This window comes from Delphinapterus leucas, chromosome 14 (genome assembly GCF_059928025.1).
Source record: "Delphinapterus leucas isolate spDelLeu-1000000601 "Yukka" chromosome 14, BTC_Dleu_Yukka2, whole genome shotgun sequence".
NCBI classification, from domain to species: Eukaryota; Metazoa; Chordata; class Mammalia; order Artiodactyla; family Monodontidae; genus Delphinapterus; species Delphinapterus leucas.
The window spans coordinates 38,815,488-38,833,883 of NC_143142.1; the positions used below are offsets into that span (position 1 = coordinate 38,815,488).

Sequence of the window (18,396 nt, forward strand, 5' to 3'; positions counted from 1 at the left end):
AGTTTATTACAAGATAGTGAATATAGTTCCCTGTGCTATCCAGTAAACCCTTGCTGTTTCTCTATTTTATATGTGGTAGTGTGCATCTGTTAATCCCATACTCCCAATTTATCTCTCTTCCCACCCCGCCCCCCTTCCCCTTTGGTAACATAAGTTTGTTTTTTATGTATGTGAGTCTGTTTCTGTTTTGTAAATATGATGTCACTTCTTTCATTTGTACTATTTTTTAGATTCCACATGTAAGTGATATCATATAATAGTTGTCTTTCTATGCCTGACTTACTTCACTTAGTATGATAATCTCTAGGTCCATCCATGTTGCTGTAAATTTCATATTTTTTTATGGCTGAGTTGTATTCCATTGTATATATGTACCACGTCTTCTTTATCCATTCATCTGTTGATGGACACTTAGGCTGCTTCCATGTCTTGGCTATTGTAAATAGTGCTGCTGTGAACATTGGGGGTGCACGTATCATTTTGAATTATAGTTTTCTCTGAATATATGCCCAGGAATGGAATTGCTGGATCATATGGCAACTCTATTTTCAGTTTTTTCAGGAACCTCCCTACTGTTCTCCATAGTGGCTACACCAATTTACATTCCCACCAACAATGTAGGAAGGTTCCTTTTCTCCACACCCTCTCCAGCATTTATTATTTGTGGACAAATCATTTATTTTAAAAGGGACAAGGGGGAGAAGGTCATATATGGCTTTATTGCTTTCTTCTCTTCACCTCCCATTTCATTTTTTTTTTTTTCTTCATTCCAATTCCTCTCTTGGTCACCTCAAGTCCTGCCTAGATCCTATATTTTAAAAATAATTTATTTTAAAATAATTTTAAACTTATAGAAGTTGTAAGAACAGTACAAAGAGACTTGGTATCTTTTTCACCCAGATTCCCCAGTTATTAATATTTCATATGTGCAAGCCCTTTCTCTTGCCTTCTGTCTCTCCATTATATGTAGTTTAATTACACATAATATACATAGATAAATAATACGAAGTCTTTTTCTGAGCCACTTAAGAATAACTTGCAGTCGTGCTGCTCCATCACCCCTCATTATTCCAGTGTGTATTGCCCCAAAGCACGGACACCCCTACACAACCAGCATACAGCCATCCAAGTCACTGTCATGTGTTATCATTTCGTCCACAGACCCCATTCTCATTTTGCCAACTGTCCCAATGATGTCACTTCTTTCTTTCTTGTCCTGCAGACAATTCAGGGTCCTGTGTTGCGTTTAGTGGTCAAGTGTCTCCAGTGTCTTTTGATCTGGAATGGCTCTTTGGTCTTACCCTCTCTTTCAGGACCTTGAGTGGAATGAGGACTGGCCTCTTGTTCTGTAGGGTGGGCCACCCCTGGGTCTGTCTGATACCTCCTCCTGTCCAGACTCAGGCCGTGTATTCTTGGCAGGAATCCTGTAGAAATGATGCCGTGCACTGAGCAGTTGTCAGCTATGTCACCGTGGGAGATGTTTCTCACCATCTGTGATGGTTGTCTATGTTTCTCACCACCTCTATGATGGTTGTCAAATAATGGTTTTCTATTTTTATCATTCCTTCTGCCTTCTACTGACATTCCATTGTAAGCAGAGCTTTCCCTTCTCCATTTATTTGCTTGTTATATATTTATGTATATATATACATATATATAAAATATTCACATATATAATATATGTGATATACAATATCCACATATATATGAATGAATGCATAAATTCCTATGATTTAATGGGGTGGTTTTTTTATTGAAGTGTAATTGACATACAATATTATGTTAGTTTCATGTGTACAACACAGTGATTCAACATTTGTATACATTGCAAAATGGTCACCACAATAAGTCTGGTTACCATCTGTCACCACATAAGGTTAATGCAATATTATCAAGTGTATTCCCCATGCTGTACATTACATCCCCGTGACTTATTTATTTCATAACTGGAAGTTTGTACCTCTTGATCCCTTTTACCCATTTCTCCACCCCTCCACCCCAACACCCCTCCCCTCTGGTGACCACCAATCCGTTCTCTGTATCTATGAGTCTGGGTTTTGTTTTATTTGTTTGTTGTTTTGTTTTTTGGAGTCCACATGTAAGTGAAATCGTGTGGCATTTGTCTTACTCTGTCTGACATTTCATTTAGCATAATGCCCTCAAGATCCATCCATGTTGTTGCAAATGGCAAGATTTCATCCTTTTTTATTGCTGAGTAGTATTCTGTTGTAGGGCTATCTGTTATTATCATTATTTATTTTTGATGCTCAAAGAGCTACATGTTTGACCAGTGGGAACCTCTTCAAACTGGCACCGTAATGCCCCATCATTCTTTTGGCTTTTCCTTACTTTGTGGCACCACATGTTCCAGGCTCATTGCCTCAGGCTAGGAATCAGCCACTTCTCTAAAGGACTGTTCTTTTTAGAGAAGAATGGAATCTGGTTCATACACAGACATGTACACACATACACATCAATATTCCTGTATGCATATAAAATGAGTGTACACTGATACATCTAATTCTAATCTAACACTTCCATTTTCTTTTTAGCCTTCTCCTTTTCAGTATTCATAAATTCCTTTTCTGATGATGAGAAACAGGCTCCCATGGTCCTTAATATATTTACTTCCTCAGACCCCCATATGTCATCAATCTCCCCACTACTCCCAATGCCTCCTTCGTTGGTGGCCTCTGTGGTCCCCCATTTTTCTCTTCCTGCCTCTGGCTTGGCCACTGGGCCTGGTACCACCTCTGTGGTTTCCCTTCACTCTCACTGCTGCTTCCTAGACACGCCTCCCTGCCCCGACCCCTCCACTGACCCCGCTGCCCAGGGAAGAGAAGGTTGCAGGTCCTATTCCATATGCTTACAATTTAAGCCAAAAACAAAGATATATAAGAGGGGCAGCAAGCTTAATAAATACAATGGAGCTTTCTTTTCATTTTTCTTTTAGATAAGCAGTGTTCAGTATTTTCCATAATGGTGCTGTGTTGCTGTTAAAATATGTTAATAACCACCTAGTAAGCTAGCACATGGAACTACTTTCCAATTAATGAAGCAAACAAAAGGACTAATTTTTAAATTTATTTATTCTTTCTTTTTTTCTTTTTTTTTGCGTCTCCCTCCCTCCCACCCTCCCTATCCCACCCCTCCAGGCGGTCACAAAGCACCGAGCTGATCTCCCTTCAATTTTTTAAAATTGAAGTATAATTGATTTACCATGTTGTGGCAGTCTCTGTGACTCAGTTATACACATATAGACGTTCTTTTTTTATATTCTTTTCCATTATGGTTTATCACAGGATATTGAATATAGTTCCCTGTGCTATACAGTAGGACCTTGTTTATCCATTCTAAATGTAACAGCTTGCATCTACCAACCTCAACCTCCCAGTCCATCCCTCTCCCTCCCCCGCTCCCCCTTGGCAACCACAGGTCTGTTCTCCATGTCTATGAGTCTATTTTGTTTTGTAGATAGGTTCATTTGTGCCATATATTAGATTCCACATATAAGTGATATCATATGGTATTTGTCTTTCTCGTTCTGACTTATTTCACTTAGTATGATAACCTCTAGTTGCATCCCTGTTGCTGCAAATGGCATTACTTTGTTCTTTGTTATGGCTGAGTAGTATTCCATTGTATATATGTATCACATCTTCTTTATCCATTCATCTGTCAATGGACATTTAGGTTGTTTCCATGTTTTGGCTATTGTGAATAGCACTGCTATGAAAATAAGGGTGCATGTATCTTTTTGAATTATAGTTTTGTTCGGTTGTATTCCTAGGAGTGGGATTGCTGGATCATATGGTAATTCTATTTTTAGTTTTCTGAGGAACCTCCATATTGTTTTCTATAGTGGCTGCACCAGCTTACATTCCCACCAACAGTGCAAGAGGGTTCCCTTTTCTCCACACCCTCTCCAGCATTTGTTATTTGTAGACTTTTTAATGATGGCCATTCTGACTGGTGTGAGGTGATACTTCACTGTAGTTTTGATTTGCATTTCTCTAATAATTAGTGATGTTGAGCATCTTTTCATGTGCCTACTGGCCATCTGTATGTCTTCTTTGGAGAAAAGTCTATTAAGGTCTTCTGTCCATTTTTCGATTGTTTGTTTCAGGTTGTTTGTTTTTTTTGTTGTTGTTGAGTTGTATGAGCAGTTTGTATATTTTGGAGGTTAATCTCAAAGGGACTAATTTTTAATCTCTTTTGAGAAGAATTTCACATGCATCTGTGTGGCACTCTTTCCTATGACCCACAATATGTTTTGAGTTTGGTTTTATAAAGTAGATACCATTTCCTGACAACCAGAAAAGCTCATTGTTCACTTTTTCCCCCTTACTTTTTATATGTGTACAAAGAACATTTCTATAAAAATTCTCACCTGGCCTATTTGGGAGGTCAGAGGGAAGAAAGAAGTTGAAACTCACATATAACTAGGGAAAAAGTGGAAGTTATCAAGTTATAAAGTTGAAATCAGAACAACCATGGGGACCTCAGACCTATTTTTCACCCAGGCCTTTTCAGGGGAGTGGGGGAGGGATGATGGAAATCTGTGATCTTAAGACTGTTTTTAAAATCCCTCCCAACCCCCAACAATATTACTGTAGATTTTAGTAAAACTGGTTATTTCACTTTGCAATCTGCTTATTTTGAGGGTTCTCCCATTCAGAGCAATCAGTAAAGAATTATGAGTAAGTCTGATCTTGAGGTCCTGGCGTGGGCATGGGGTGGGGGGCGGACATAGAGTCTAGAATCAGGGCTAAACAGGCACGTGGCAGAAGTAGTCAGGTCTGGTCCCTGCTCTGTCACCTAGGGCCAAGTACCTCATTTCTCAGAGTCTCAGTTTCCTAATCTATGAAATGGGGATGCTATTATGGAGGGTTGTGTTGAAGAATTAAGAGAGAGCGAGAGAGAGTGGGCCTAGACTTCCTGGCACAGTGCTTGCATAGGGAGGGTCCAGTAAGTGGAGGTAATAATTATGAATAAAGTCTAATACTTGGCCCTTGACCTTGGTTGCTCACCAGTTTAGTCAATGAGATTTAAGGACAGGAGAAATCAAAGCACCATTCTGTTATCTTATGTCTCCCGGTGTTGCCAATACTCCCAGAACACAAAAGAACTTGGGTATTTTAGGAAATTACAAAACCAAACGAAACCATGTTCCAGCTCCCCAGAGGAAGGCCTCCCGCACCTGTGATTTATCAGGACTTGCTCCCTGGGGAGACAGGCAAGGGAGCAGGAAAAGCAAGGTAGGGAAGCCAAGGTCCCCGGGCCAGGGCTCCGTTCAGGAGGAGTGCCCCAGGGTGTGGCTTCCGCCCCACTCTGTGGAAGAATCCTGGAAAGTGAGTTATGCCTCAGAGTTATCCCAGTACCTGTCCTTCACTGGGCAGGGCTGCCCTGGGGGGAGAATTCCCAGGCCGTGTTGCTCCCTGCCCTTTGGATAAAGTGGTTCCAGTAACCTGAGGGCGGTCCTCCAGAGAAGAGCCTGAGGGCGAAGCTGTAGGACTGACAGCTTCTTGAAGTGGGGGTGGGGAGGGAGGGCTGGGTGGGATGTGGGCGGAGCACTAAAGTTTCTGCTCTTAGACCCCTCTCCTGACCAGGCCTGAGGTGTCCCAAAGAGCTAGGCTGCCCGCCCTCTCCCACCCTATCCCGTCCAGATTTCTCCCCCAGGGGCAGGAAGGTGGCGAAAAGGCCCTGGTGCATCTGACCTGGTTCCCTCCTCTCTGGAGGCTGGACCACAGAAACCCGACTCCTGGCCTTTCAGCCCACTTCTCTTCCGCCTCCCAAGCCCTAGGTCCTGCTCACTGTAATTATTACCAGCAAATACAAGTCACGGAACTCCCAGTAAGCGGAGCATCAGGTGTCCCAGGAGGTGCACAATGAATTGTAGTCAGTATAAAAGAAGGACTCGGGGCTTTCCTGGTGGCGCAGTGGTTGAGAGTCCGCCTGCCGATGCAGGGGACACGGGTTCGTGCCCCGGTCCGGGAAGATCCCACGTGCCGCGGAGCGGCTGGGCCCGTGAGCCATGGCCGCTGAGCCTGCGCGTCCGGAGCCTGTGCTCTGCAACGGGAGAGGCCACAACAGTGAGGGGCCCGCGTACCGCAAAAAAAAAAAAAAGGACTCTAGTGAGGAAGAAGAGGGTTGTCCAGGACGGTGGCTGGAGAAAGAGGGAAGTGCTGAGGCTTAGGCTGGCCTTGCTGGCAGGCTTCAGACTGTAAGAAAGGGGCAGACCTTCCAGTGGTAATGCTGATGCGGGTAGAGAGTGAGGTATTCGTGGAGAACCATGAATCACCCTGTTAGTCAGTGGCACTCAGTGGGGCGAGAAGGGAGGAGCTGGGAGGGGACTAGTGAAGAGGCTGAGTGGCAGCTGACTGCACCCCATTCCCCGCCCCCGGCCCTGGCCTGGGTCAGGGTAGGCGCAGTGGGAACAGAAGGGACCCTCTTCTGGGACTCCGGACAACTTTGACCAATTTTCAAGCAATTATTTTAAGAGCTACTCATTAAACATCTAGACAAACTGTGACTAGAAATGAAATTGTGACTTTGTCCAGAGGAGGGGAATTTTGACAGAAGATACATTCTACCCACTCTCCATGCTTCGAAGAAGGTAGAATTAAAAATCAACATTCTATCCAACTGTATTCATTTGGTTTTTGGTTGGTGATGCTGGCACGTTTAAGAGACAAATGGGAGTGTGAATTGCCAGTCTCTGCACATAGTAGTCACTTGAATAAATAGAATAATTCTTGAATCGTTGGAATAATTTGCTTCGAGCACATATTGCAGTAGTTTGATTTGAGTCTTGACTCCATATAGTTTTATGCAGGGTGGGGGCTCTAGGCTGGATGTCAAAAGCATGGTGAATGCCGAGAGCACAGGAGAGGAGTTGTGTTTCAGTCTTTTGAGGTGGTGTTTTCACGGGTGCCAAGCAAACACAAGGTTCTAGAATGGGAATTGTGTGCACATGTGTGGAGGGAAATAAACCACTTGATTCTCCAAGTTCCTTTAGGCTTTTAGTCTTATTGTTGACATAATCTAGTCTAATAAGGAGAGGTATATTTTAAAAATTAAAATAAATTCAAAAATTGACTAGAAACTATGTACACATGGCACAAGATTACAAAATATTCAAATTGTACACCATGGAAGGAAATTTCCCCATTGATTGCTGCCTTAGCCACTCATTTTCCCTCCCGGGGGGGGAACCACTGTGCCAATTCCACATAAATCTGTGCATTCATGTGCACATTTCCCACAAATGGTTGCAAAATATACATACGATTTTGTCCCTTTTTTAACTAGCACTCTATCTTAGAGATGATAACTATTGGTATGTGTAGAGCTGTTTCATTTTTTTTTCATTTTTAAATTTATATTTTTAATTACTAAACAATCATAAGTTATAAAACCTTTAAATAATATACAAATATACAGAATAAAAAGTGAAAGCCCCTTTCCATTCCCTTCCCGCGACTTTTTAAAGTGTCTTAACGTATACACATGTGTGTATACACACACACGCAGGGTGTTTTTAAAAACATGAATGGTTTCATACTGTATATATTTTGTGTGACTTTTCTCATGTTTAATATATGATTGATACGCTTATTTCTATAGATATAAATTTACCTTATGCTTTTAATTTTATTTTTTATTGATAAAAATGTACTAATTTTTTGGAATAGATAATATATGTAAAATTCAAAAGATGTGAAAGGGGCAACAGTGATAAGTCTCCATCTACCTCTGGTCCCAGGCACCTTTTTCTCCTTCCACACACAACCACTGTGACTATTTATGCTGTGTCCTTCTAGAGATAGTCTATGCATTTACAGACATATATTTAAAAAAATATGCACACAGATAGTGGCGTGCTATTCATGCTGTTCTGTTCCTAGCTTTTGTCTTCTTCACACAAAGTAGATGGTAGATACTTTCATATCCATATGTATATATATGTTTCACTTTTTTAACAGTCACATGGTGGTGTATTCCATAACAGGGATGTACCGTAATTTATTTAATCTGTTCATTAGTCATTGGACATGTACGGAGGGTACCCGTTGGGTAAATTCTTAGAATACAGGGCTGTTTGCCTCCCCTGTTCCTCCATGTTTCCTTAACAGTCTGTTCACTCACGCGCTCACTCACTCATTTGTTTATTTACCAGTTCTTTCAACCCACAGCTTGTGTTGTGCTGTCTATCACTCTAAGTTCTTGACTGTTTTGAACCTAGCTTTCTGTAATTAAACATGACGTTATTTTGCGAGCAAAGACATGTTCAACTACAGGAGAATGTTAAAGGCCTTCGTATGGATTCCCTGCTTTTTACTCAGACCACCCATAAGCTCCCAATCAGCTGAGAGGGCCTCTGGGGGCCCTATCTTCCAGTCCCACCCAAACTCCGTCCCCCTGCCTCTCCTGTGAATGAGTTTGCTAAGGGCTGGGAAGCCAATGGATTGTGTTCCAAGCGCCAGATGAGTAGGAGAGAGGTCTCTTGTCAGCCAGCCGGTAGGTTAAGTATTAGTCACACTGGGGCACAAACAAGTTTCTAAAGCCACATTTAGCCAGCTGTGGCCAGCGGTGTCCCAGGGCTGGCTGCCTACAGACACTTCTGGGCCACATTAAGAAAGAGTTCCCATTTGTTGTGGCAACAAAGCCAGCTGCTGGGAATTAGGTGGTGAAGCCAAGAGGAGCGGGAGGGTGGCCGAAGACTGAGAGGTAGGCTGAGCCACTCCTGACACAAACAAATCCTTTAAGTCTCCTCCAGGTGGGAGTTGGCACCGGGAAAGGAGGTGGGTCGGAGCAAAGGAAGGCAGCTCGCCAAACCCTCGCCACTTCTTCAATGAAAGAGGGAACCCTTGAGGACAGATGGTCTTGATGATGGAAACAGGGGTCCCCCAGTGAGAGTGGGAGGGGAGAGGCAGAAGGCCATAGCAAATATCACAATGCCCCAACTTCTTTTCTCTTGCATGTGAGATGGAAGAGCATTTTCTAACATCTTGCTTCCAGCGCTCAACTCAGAAAAAAACTAGATCAGAAATACTGTGTGCTATTTCTCACCAAGACCCTGGACTCCGGGGTGAAAGAGTTAATTTCTCTCTACAGTTGACGACTATGTTACCAATATTCCTTTCCTTGCTTTGGACGTGCTTTTTACATTCAAATCTCAGAGTACAATCTTTATGTTTTTCAATTTCCAGTCTTTAGGAAGTGAATAGTAAGTCCCTCCCAAAAAGGTTATTTCCTTAGGATAGACTCCCAGAAGTGGATAAATATTTTCAAAGCACTTAGAGAATAGAGGCTGTGCTTTCACCTTGAAAGACTTGTCCATGGTTCTTAATCTTTCACTCATTCACTGATTTTTTGATTTAATAGGCCATTAAAGTGAACATTTATTTAGGGCTTATTATGTTCCAGGCAAAGCGTTCTCTATGTCTTATCTTACTTCCTCATAATAATTCCTCTAGAATGAAGCCTCCATGTGGGTAGAGCCTTTGCCCCTTGTTCACTGTTTTGGCTTCAGTACCTAAAATTGTGTCCGGCACATACACATTTGTTGAAAAAGAAGAATGAGGTCGGTAATATTATGATGTCCCTTTACAGATGAGGAGACTCTCACATGGGTTAACGACTGGCTTAAGTTTTCAGAGCTCATACCAAGCTGAGTTGGGATTTAATTTCATGTGACTCGAAAGTCCTTAAGACGGCCTCCATTCTCTAAAGCAGGGGTCCCCAACCCCCGGGCCATGGACCAGTACCAGTCCTTGGCCTGTTAGGAACCGGGCAACACAGCAGGAGGTGAGTGGTGGATGAGGGAGCGAAGTTTCATCTGCTGCTCCCCAGAGCTCTCATTACGGCCTGAACCATCTCCCCCATTCCCCGGTCCGTGGAAAAATTGTCTTCCATGAAACTGGTCCCTGGTGCCAAAAAGGTTGGGGACCGCTGCTCTAAAGCACTTACAGTTTAGGGAAGGAGAAGTTATGTGTTCAAATAACTCTCATACAAAGCAGAGGAAATGAGTAGAGGTAAGAGGAAGGTGTTGTGGGATCACAAAGAAAGGATGATTTTTTTTTGTTGGGAAATCCAGGAGGGCCTCCAGGAGGAAGTGGCATTTGGACCTGGACCTTGAGGGATGGACTCCCACATTTGATCTCAGATGGTCACTGATGGCAAAATAAATTTGGACTTATTTTTCCCTGATTTAATGGGGAAAAAAAATGCAGCCCCATTTCAGATTGCCTCATTTATATTAAGCCTTCTTTAGTGTAAATTCTTAGTGGAGATCATTCTGTCCCTGGCTGTGATGGTATCGTGTCTCTGTGCGTCTGATAGAAAGCTTGCTGTCAGTGTCCCCTTTCTGAAAGATTTTCCTAAATTGCTCTTCATAGCTTTCTGAATCATGGGGCTTGTAATCTCCTTTTCAGAAGTCAGTTTGGACTAAATGTTTTTGCTTGTCTGATGCCTATGAAAATCCCCATTTCTTACTAATGGTGGACAACCGCTCTGATGGTGGACTTTCCCCCTCACCCCCATCCAGCCCCATCCTTCAAAACTGGAAGGGGAGCGTGGATACTCTTTGCTTTTGATCAAGACATGTCTCCCGCCAGGAGCAGGGAAGGATGTGTAGGAGGCAATGTCTCCAATAGTAACAATAACAAGAGTAATGAGTAAAAGTTCTCGACAGGATCTTGGGCAGCTAAGTTACCCAGGCGTTTATACATGTTTACAGTGTGAGTGTTTTTTTCTCCAGCTAACAATGGTTCCCAAATGTCTTCCTTCCCTGGGCCCCCTCCCAAGCATGTGAAAGGTCCTGTCTGAAATATAGAGAAGCAGCTTTCAAAACCAGACTTATTTTCCTGCTTGCTTTTGGCATAAAGCTGAGCGGGGTGCCCACTGGCCTTTGGTTATGGAGGCCAGTGCACTCAGGGCGCCTGGGTCCTGGCTCTGGGGCTGAGAGCATCATGTGACCTTCTTGAGCCACTGGCAGCTCTTCAGCCAATGCTGCTGCTTCTCCAAGTGACTGAGGAAACTTTTCCTTCAATTCCCCCTTCTCTCTCAGCTCTAAGATAATCAGAGTTGTGACCCTCCTGTTTAAGCAACAGACTGTGACTTGAGCAACAATTAACTGACTTCCTACACATCCCTCTGTGCCACCTCTTGGGTGACTTAAGAGGAAACAAGATTCCCTTCTCCCTGGCTCTGCTGGACAGAGCCTCCTCCAGCTCGGGTCAGCCCAGGCTTAGCTGTGTGGCCGCAGGAAGTCTCTCTCATCCTCTTCACCCGCTTCACATCCTGCTAACAGGAGGATGAGCAGGAAGCGGAGAGTGTCAGGGCAACGTCTTTCACGCTCACAGTGAGCTCAGGCAGCACGTGGGCCTCTAGGAAAACAATACAAAACGTTCCAAATGGCTCTGCTAAGGGCGCTCTGCAAATACTTTGCACAGTTGCGTTAGAAACTGTTAGTCATGAAGACTCTGGGTTACTTTTTTTTTTCATTTGGCTTAAAAAAAAAAAAGGTGAAGTCTGAGTGTCGCCCTCAGCAGCTCTTTCTGGCTGTCTGGGAGCCCTTTGTGATGGGTGGGGCAGGCCCCTGCAAGGCCTCTTGTAGGAGGCAGTGCCTCTGCTCAGGGTCAGGAATATGGGCTAGCTCACAATGACGCTTTACATTTGGGAAAAGCCTTCTACATACAGGTGCTGGCTGCCGGTTTGCTCTGAACCTCTGGATAGCACATCACTTTTTCAGATCTCAGTGTCCTTGTTTGTAAAATGAAGGAGCTGGAATTGTTAAGATCTGATGTTCTCTGAGTCAGTGAGTCTCTGACGAGACCCACACAGGGGCCCTCTGGACTCTCTGGGGGCAATAAACCTCAGGTGCCCCTCAAGCCCCTTCTCCAGAGGGCAGTTCCTCTCTGCCTGTGTGGGGCTGGCCTTGGAAGGCTCTTCAGCAAATCTCCACTCCCTCGGTGTAAGGCATGGTCTGGCGATTGAACTTCCACATGGTGGTCTTCCAGTCTTTATATTTTAAACATAAAGGTGATTAAAAAAAACTTTTTTTTAGCTCTAGAATCACAAACTGCCCCAAGATGGCACCTGCTTGTAAAAACTTTGCTTTTTCACTGACTTCTCTCATTTAAGCACTCTTGTCCTTACTTACTATTGCTCCACTCCCTGCATAAAGCCCAGCTGAGAAATAACCCTGGATGCTTCTTCCTGACCTCTCCCCACTGTCCATCCCTTTTCTTTTTTAGCTATTGTGGGAGTAATAGGAAAAGGGAGGGCTTTTCAGGAGGCTGGCATTTACCAAAAATAACATTTTCCCTGACTAATTTCCAGGTACTGCCCATTCATTACCTTGGAATGTAAATATATTTGAAAAGCAGACCTGTCCTAAGGCATTCCTCAGCTCCCACGATTAGAAACCTCAGGGCATTCCCCTTTGACTCGAGGCAAGATTAGCCTTCAGAAGCTCCAGGCAAGGTGCAAAAACCCGACTTCCTCTGATTCCAAGCTGAAGGCAACGATCGTGGCAGAGTTACTTCTACATGGGGCCACCCTAAATTTAGAGAATAATGGACATGACAAAGAGAAATTTTCAAACTGGAACTGAAAAGGGTTTTTTGGGAGTTATCTTTCTCACTTGCTAGTGAAGCCCTTTATTCCTTGTTCTGTGTGAGATGGTCTGTGACAAGTGTCTGGCACAAAATGGGTCCTCAGTTAACGTGAGCATCCTTCCCAGTTCCCACTGCTTTCCATTTCCCACAATGGGTGGATACAGCTGTTCATAGTTGATATCCTAAAGGGCTGGGGAATGGAGGGGGAGGAGAGAGGAGACCCATATCTGCTGGTTGAGAGCCCTCCTTTCCAGAATAAAATTGGACAAATGAAATGGTGAGGTCTCAGTGGATGCCTAGGGCAGCCTTCAAGGAGAAGGGGCAGTCTGAGCAATGTGTTTGAAGGGGAGAAGCCCTGACCAGCCTGATTTGCCCCGGTGGCCTGAAGGACTTTATATTTGGTGTATATGAGTCCCAGGTCCTTTCAAAAGCATCACTGGGCTGAACTGTCCTCTTCTTCCCCTGCAACTGCCTTACTGAGTCATATATACTTGAGGGCTTCCCTAAGTGCAAACCACGGCCAAATCACAGAGGCTTTGCAAGGTCAGAGGAGGCCTGATCTCTAGAATTCTCTAAGTCAGAGCCCCAGTGGCTAACAAGTGTCTATGAGATTGGAGGCCTGGAAGATTCAGTTATGGGCAGTCACAGTAAGGGCGTTAACATCAGGCTGAGATGATGACTAATTCCACTCTACTTTAAATTGTTTCTCCTTTAACTGTCCTTAGCTGAGTGTCTGTTACTCAGAAGTTTGGAAATCTAAATTGAAAAGTACCCAGATAAACTCTGCTCAATATTCTGTAATAATCTACATGGGAAAAGAACTCGAAGAAGAATAGGTACATTTATATGTATAACGGAATCACTTTGCTGTACACCTGAAACTAACACAACGTTGTTAATCAACTATACTCCAATATAAGATAAAAATTTTTTTAAAAAGTACCCAGGGCTTCCCTGGTGGTGTAGTGGTTGAGAGTCCGCCTGCCGATGCAGGGAACGCGGGTTCGTGCCCTGGTCCGGGAAGATCCCACATGCCGCGGAGCGGCTGGGCCCCTGAGCCATGGCCGCTGAGCCTGCGCGTCCGGAGCCTGTGCTCCGCAGCGAAAGTACCCAGATAAAACTGGGGAACTTTGAAGAGACTACAGAAGAATTAGCTGTGGCATCCACCTCACCCCGGAGTGTGAGAGACGGGCCAGCCCTGGTAGTGCTCGCTCTCCTTGGCTTACCTGCGTGTCCTTGCTGATCTGGGTCTCCTGTTGCTGCCCCATATTTACACTTAGGCTAGCTGCAGGGACGGGTCGCTTTTGAAATGCGTGCAGCTTTCAACCTTAATTGCTACTGCTTTTTTGCTGCTGTGATGCTTTATTGCATCAGCACATTTATAAATTTGATGAATTTCTCTACTTATGGGAGATGCTCCTCTTTCTGTGTTCAGGAAAATTCCACCCTGGTCAGGTTCCCAGGTCTCTGAGGAGCTCGTGCCTTGACTGTGTGGCTGGTCACTGTCCTGGCAGGAGCCACGCCATTGGCTCTGGCAATTCGGCCTCCATGGCCTCCCTCTGGTTCAACCCGGATGCTGCACCCACTTTGGAAGCAGTGACTTCTCTGGTTGCCTCTTTACAGTCTCAGGAAAAGGCTACTCATTCTGCCTTATGGATTTGGACGTGAAGTGCTTGCTTCTAAGAAACATGTGGCCAGGAAGTCTGTCTTCTAGGTCAGGTAATCAGAACATAGATTTGTTGAGAACCAACCCTGTGGTGGGCGCTCTGCTAGGCTCCAAGGGTCCAGAGAAGAAAGATTATCCCTGATTTGAGGAGCTCTCAGTCTGGGGTCGGGGAAGACATGAACTTGTCATTTCAAGACAATGTGCTGGATTGAGGGGTGAAGAAGGGGAATTCCCCTGAAAGTCCTTCAGCCTGTTGGGCTTAGCCAAACCTGCTGCTTGTGTCCAGCCTCCATTCTGACTGTTTGGGCTCCTGTTCTGAGTCGATGGTGCCCAGACAGACAGAACTGAATATCTCCCGGACCCAAGCAAGCAGAGCACCGGGGAGGGGGACTTAGCTCAGCCCTGGGACGGGGAGGAGAGACACCTCAGAATCTGGGTTACTTAGCTGATGACTTGAAAGAGGAGGCAGAGTTGCTGAAGGGGGAGGGAAAGGGTGTAACAGGCAGTGGCATCAGCTGAGACAAGTGAGAAGCAATAAAAGGCAAGGCTTATGCAGGCATCCCCAGACAGCCAAGTCCATGGGGTGGGGGGAGCAGGGGGTAAGAGGGCCCTGTTAATGATGGGTAAGCTTGAGGGAGACCTGGTCAGATTTTTAAAAAGTATATCCAGTGGCCCAGAGGAAGATGGACTTGAGGGAGGTGAGGCTAGAGAAGGAAGCCTCGTAGGGACTTCATGCAACTAGGGGATCCAGGAAACAGGCAGTCCAGCTCTCTGGGGGTTCGCCTTCTCTCCCTCTTTTTCCTATTTCCCTCTTCATTCACAGCTTTGAGGCAAGTTTTCCTCTTCCCCTTTCCTCTTCCTCTTCCTCCTCCTTTCTTTTGTTTTGTACTTTTTATTTTGAAATGATTTTAGACTCACAAGAAGTAGCATAAATAGTAGAGAGTCCTCTTTAACCGTCCCCCAGCTTCCCCCATTGGTATCATCTCTTATAACTTTAGGAAATTATTTAAATCGGGAAACTGACATTGGTACAAAATTGGTAGCCAGACTACAGGTTTCATTCAGCTTTCACTGGTATTTGCATATGTGTGTGTGTTTAGTTCTATGCAATTTTATCTCACATGCATATCTGGATGACCACCACCCGAATCAAGGTGACCCCACCAGGGACCTCCTTGTCCTGCACCTTCTCTTTCCCCCTTTCCCTCTTCCACCCCATCCTGAAGGCCATTCTAATGCACTAAGCTAGAGCATTCAAACTGCTGCTGACTCAGAAAGAAAAAAAAGACCCTTCTTGGCACACTTAAGTCCTCTGAGTTTTTCTTCCTTACTATGAATAGGTCACGTCTACCTCCCTGGAGAGCATGGGTGTGGGGGGACACCCTGTGCTTTGGGCCAGAAGCAGGACTGTTCTTATCCCCTGGAGGGTTCAGAGTCCTGCTGGCTCCTGAGACTGAGGGCGGGGGCTCTTCTTGCCTCTACTTTATGAGATTTCTTAAATCCTCAGCAGAGGACAGAACTGAGGCTTGGTCAAAAGTGGATATGGTGATTTTAAGCATATACTAAAGGTGCACAAGAAGTAGATATATGGTCTAGTACACTTTCGTTTTGTAGACTTTAAATATTGTTCTATATTTCTTTGAAAAGGTCCATTCTTTCCCAAATGATGAATGGCTAATTCAGCAATAGCCTCTCATCGTCGCTCAGTGTAGTGTCTATTTGAAGTTCATAAACATCACTTTTATGCAGACTGACCTCACCATAGGTGCATTTTGGAGATTTATATGTAAAGCATATATTTCAATATCCAGTAGCAGGTGTAGTGAAACAAAGGGATTATAATATTGGTGATGTCATATATTAGCTTAGACTTAGAAGAGTCTTTTCATATCATCTGGTATAATTTTTAACTTAATTTACAAATTGCTTCTCCAAAGCTCTGATCTTCATGGACATCCAGTAATAGAAACCCACTGGTTCACACGCAGCAGGTTCTTCCATGTTAGCTTGAATTGTTGGTGCATTTTCCTTTTTTTTTTGGTCCAAAATCTATCATATGCGTTTTATTTATTGGTTATAGTTCGTCCTTTCAAACTACTCAGAATAAATGTAATCCCTTTTCCACACACTGTCTTGTTGGGTTTGAAAGCAGTTCTTGTGTTTCCTTGAAGCCTTCTCCTTCTAGTATAAACACCTTCACTTCCTTTCACTGGTCCTTACAGACCTTGTTTCCCATACTCTTGCCATCCCATCACTTCCTCAGGAAGTACTCTCATTTACCCATGTCAGTCTTAAAATGTGGCATCCACATTTTGTCTGTTATCACACTAAGGAAAACAACAGCACAGTTTGACGGACCAAACTATGTAAACCACATGTAGGATATTAAATACTTTCAACAGTTTCCTGCTTTTGTGATGTAAAAATGTCTGCATTTAATTCTCCCTACAAACCCTGTAAGAAAATTAGTCAAATGAACACTTCCTCCATATAGTAAGCACTTAATAAAGTTCACTTTCATTATTATTACTAATGTAAAAGGACTAACACTATATATTTTAAAAACAGCAAAAAGAGCCCGCCCCAAACAAAACCCCCAAACAACCACAAAGTCACGCATCAAAAGGCATGAATATAGGGAAAAGTGAATAACCTAGAACAATAAGGCAATTTCCCACACCTTTTTTTTTCCTATCGAAATATAATTGGGGAATGTCCTGGAGGTCCCATGGTTAGGATTTGGCGCTTTCACTGCTGGGGCCTGGGTTCGACCCCTGGTCGGGGAAATAAGATCCTGCAATAAATAAATAAATAAATAAAATTAAAATTAAAAAAAGAAATATAATTGACATATAACATTGTGTAAATTTAAGGTGTACAATGTGTTACTTTGATACATTTATGTATTGTAATATGATTGCCATTGGAGTGAAAATTAGCACCTCTCTCATGTTACATAATTGTCATTTCTTTTTAGTGACTGGAATAATTAAGTTCTAGTCTCTTAGCAAGTTTTCTGATTATACGATATTCTCTCTTTGGTTTTGTTTATTTATTTTTATTTATATATTTGTTTGTTTAACATCTTTATTGGAGTATAATTGCTTTACAATGGTGTGTTAGTTTCTGCTTTATAACAAAGTGAATCAGCTATACATATACATATATCCCCATATCTCCTCCCTGTTGCATCTCCCTCCCACCCTCCCTATCCCACCCCTCTAGGTGGTCACAAAGCACCAAGCTGATCTCCCTGTGCTATGCGGCTGCTTCCCACTAGCTATCTATTTTACATTTGGTAGTGTATATATGTCCATGCCACTCTCTCACTTCGTTCCAGCTTACCCTTCCCCCTCCCTGTGTCCTCGAGTCCATTCCCTACGTCTGTGTCTTTATTCCTGTCCTGCCCCTAGGTTCTTCATAACCACTTTTTTTTTTTTTTTTTAGATTCCATATATATGTGTTAGCATACGGTATTTAGTTTTCTCTTTCTGACTTATTTATGACAGACTCTAGGTCCATCCACCTCACTATGAATAACTCAGTTTCATTTCTTTTTATGGTTGAGTAATATTCCATTGTGTATATGGGCCACATCTTCTTTATCCATTCACCTGTCGATGGACACTTAGGTTGCTTCCATGTCCAAAAATATGGAATGCTTCACGAATTTGCATGTCATTCTTGTGCAGGGGCCATGCTAATCTTCTCTGTATCATTCCAGTTTTTTAGAATATGTGCTGCCGAAGTGAACACTTTGGTTTTGTTTAGACTAGAGTCTGTCCCATTTATTTGTTATTATACTAATGACAATCTTTTTACTTCCAAGCTTTAAAATTACTTATATCCATTTGTTCATGTTTCATTTCTTACTGTTTTTGTCTCCTAATTTCTTATACTTTTAAAATGAAATTTATTCCTATATATATATATATATATATAATATTTCTATAGTATTTTAGAAGATGCATTTAATTTGGCATTGGTTTTATTCAGATTGTTGATTTTGTTGGCTTTCTTTCATTGAATTAGTTTTTCCCCGTTTGTCTTACCCTTCCCTCTCTAGTGGTTTTCAGATTTCCTCCACCTGTTCTCTGGGGCCCCCTG

General features: G+C 43.3%; 1 non-coding gene across 1 annotated transcript; it reads right to left on the reverse strand.

The window, feature by feature from the left end:
- Positions 1-17,936: 17,936 nt before the first annotated feature.
- LOC115802333 (U6 spliceosomal RNA) lies at positions 17,937-18,045 on the reverse strand. The gene has a single exon (XR_004022758.1). It is a non-coding gene; the product is annotated as a U6 spliceosomal RNA (small nuclear RNA).
- Between the last annotated feature and the right edge of the window lie 351 nt (positions 18,046-18,396).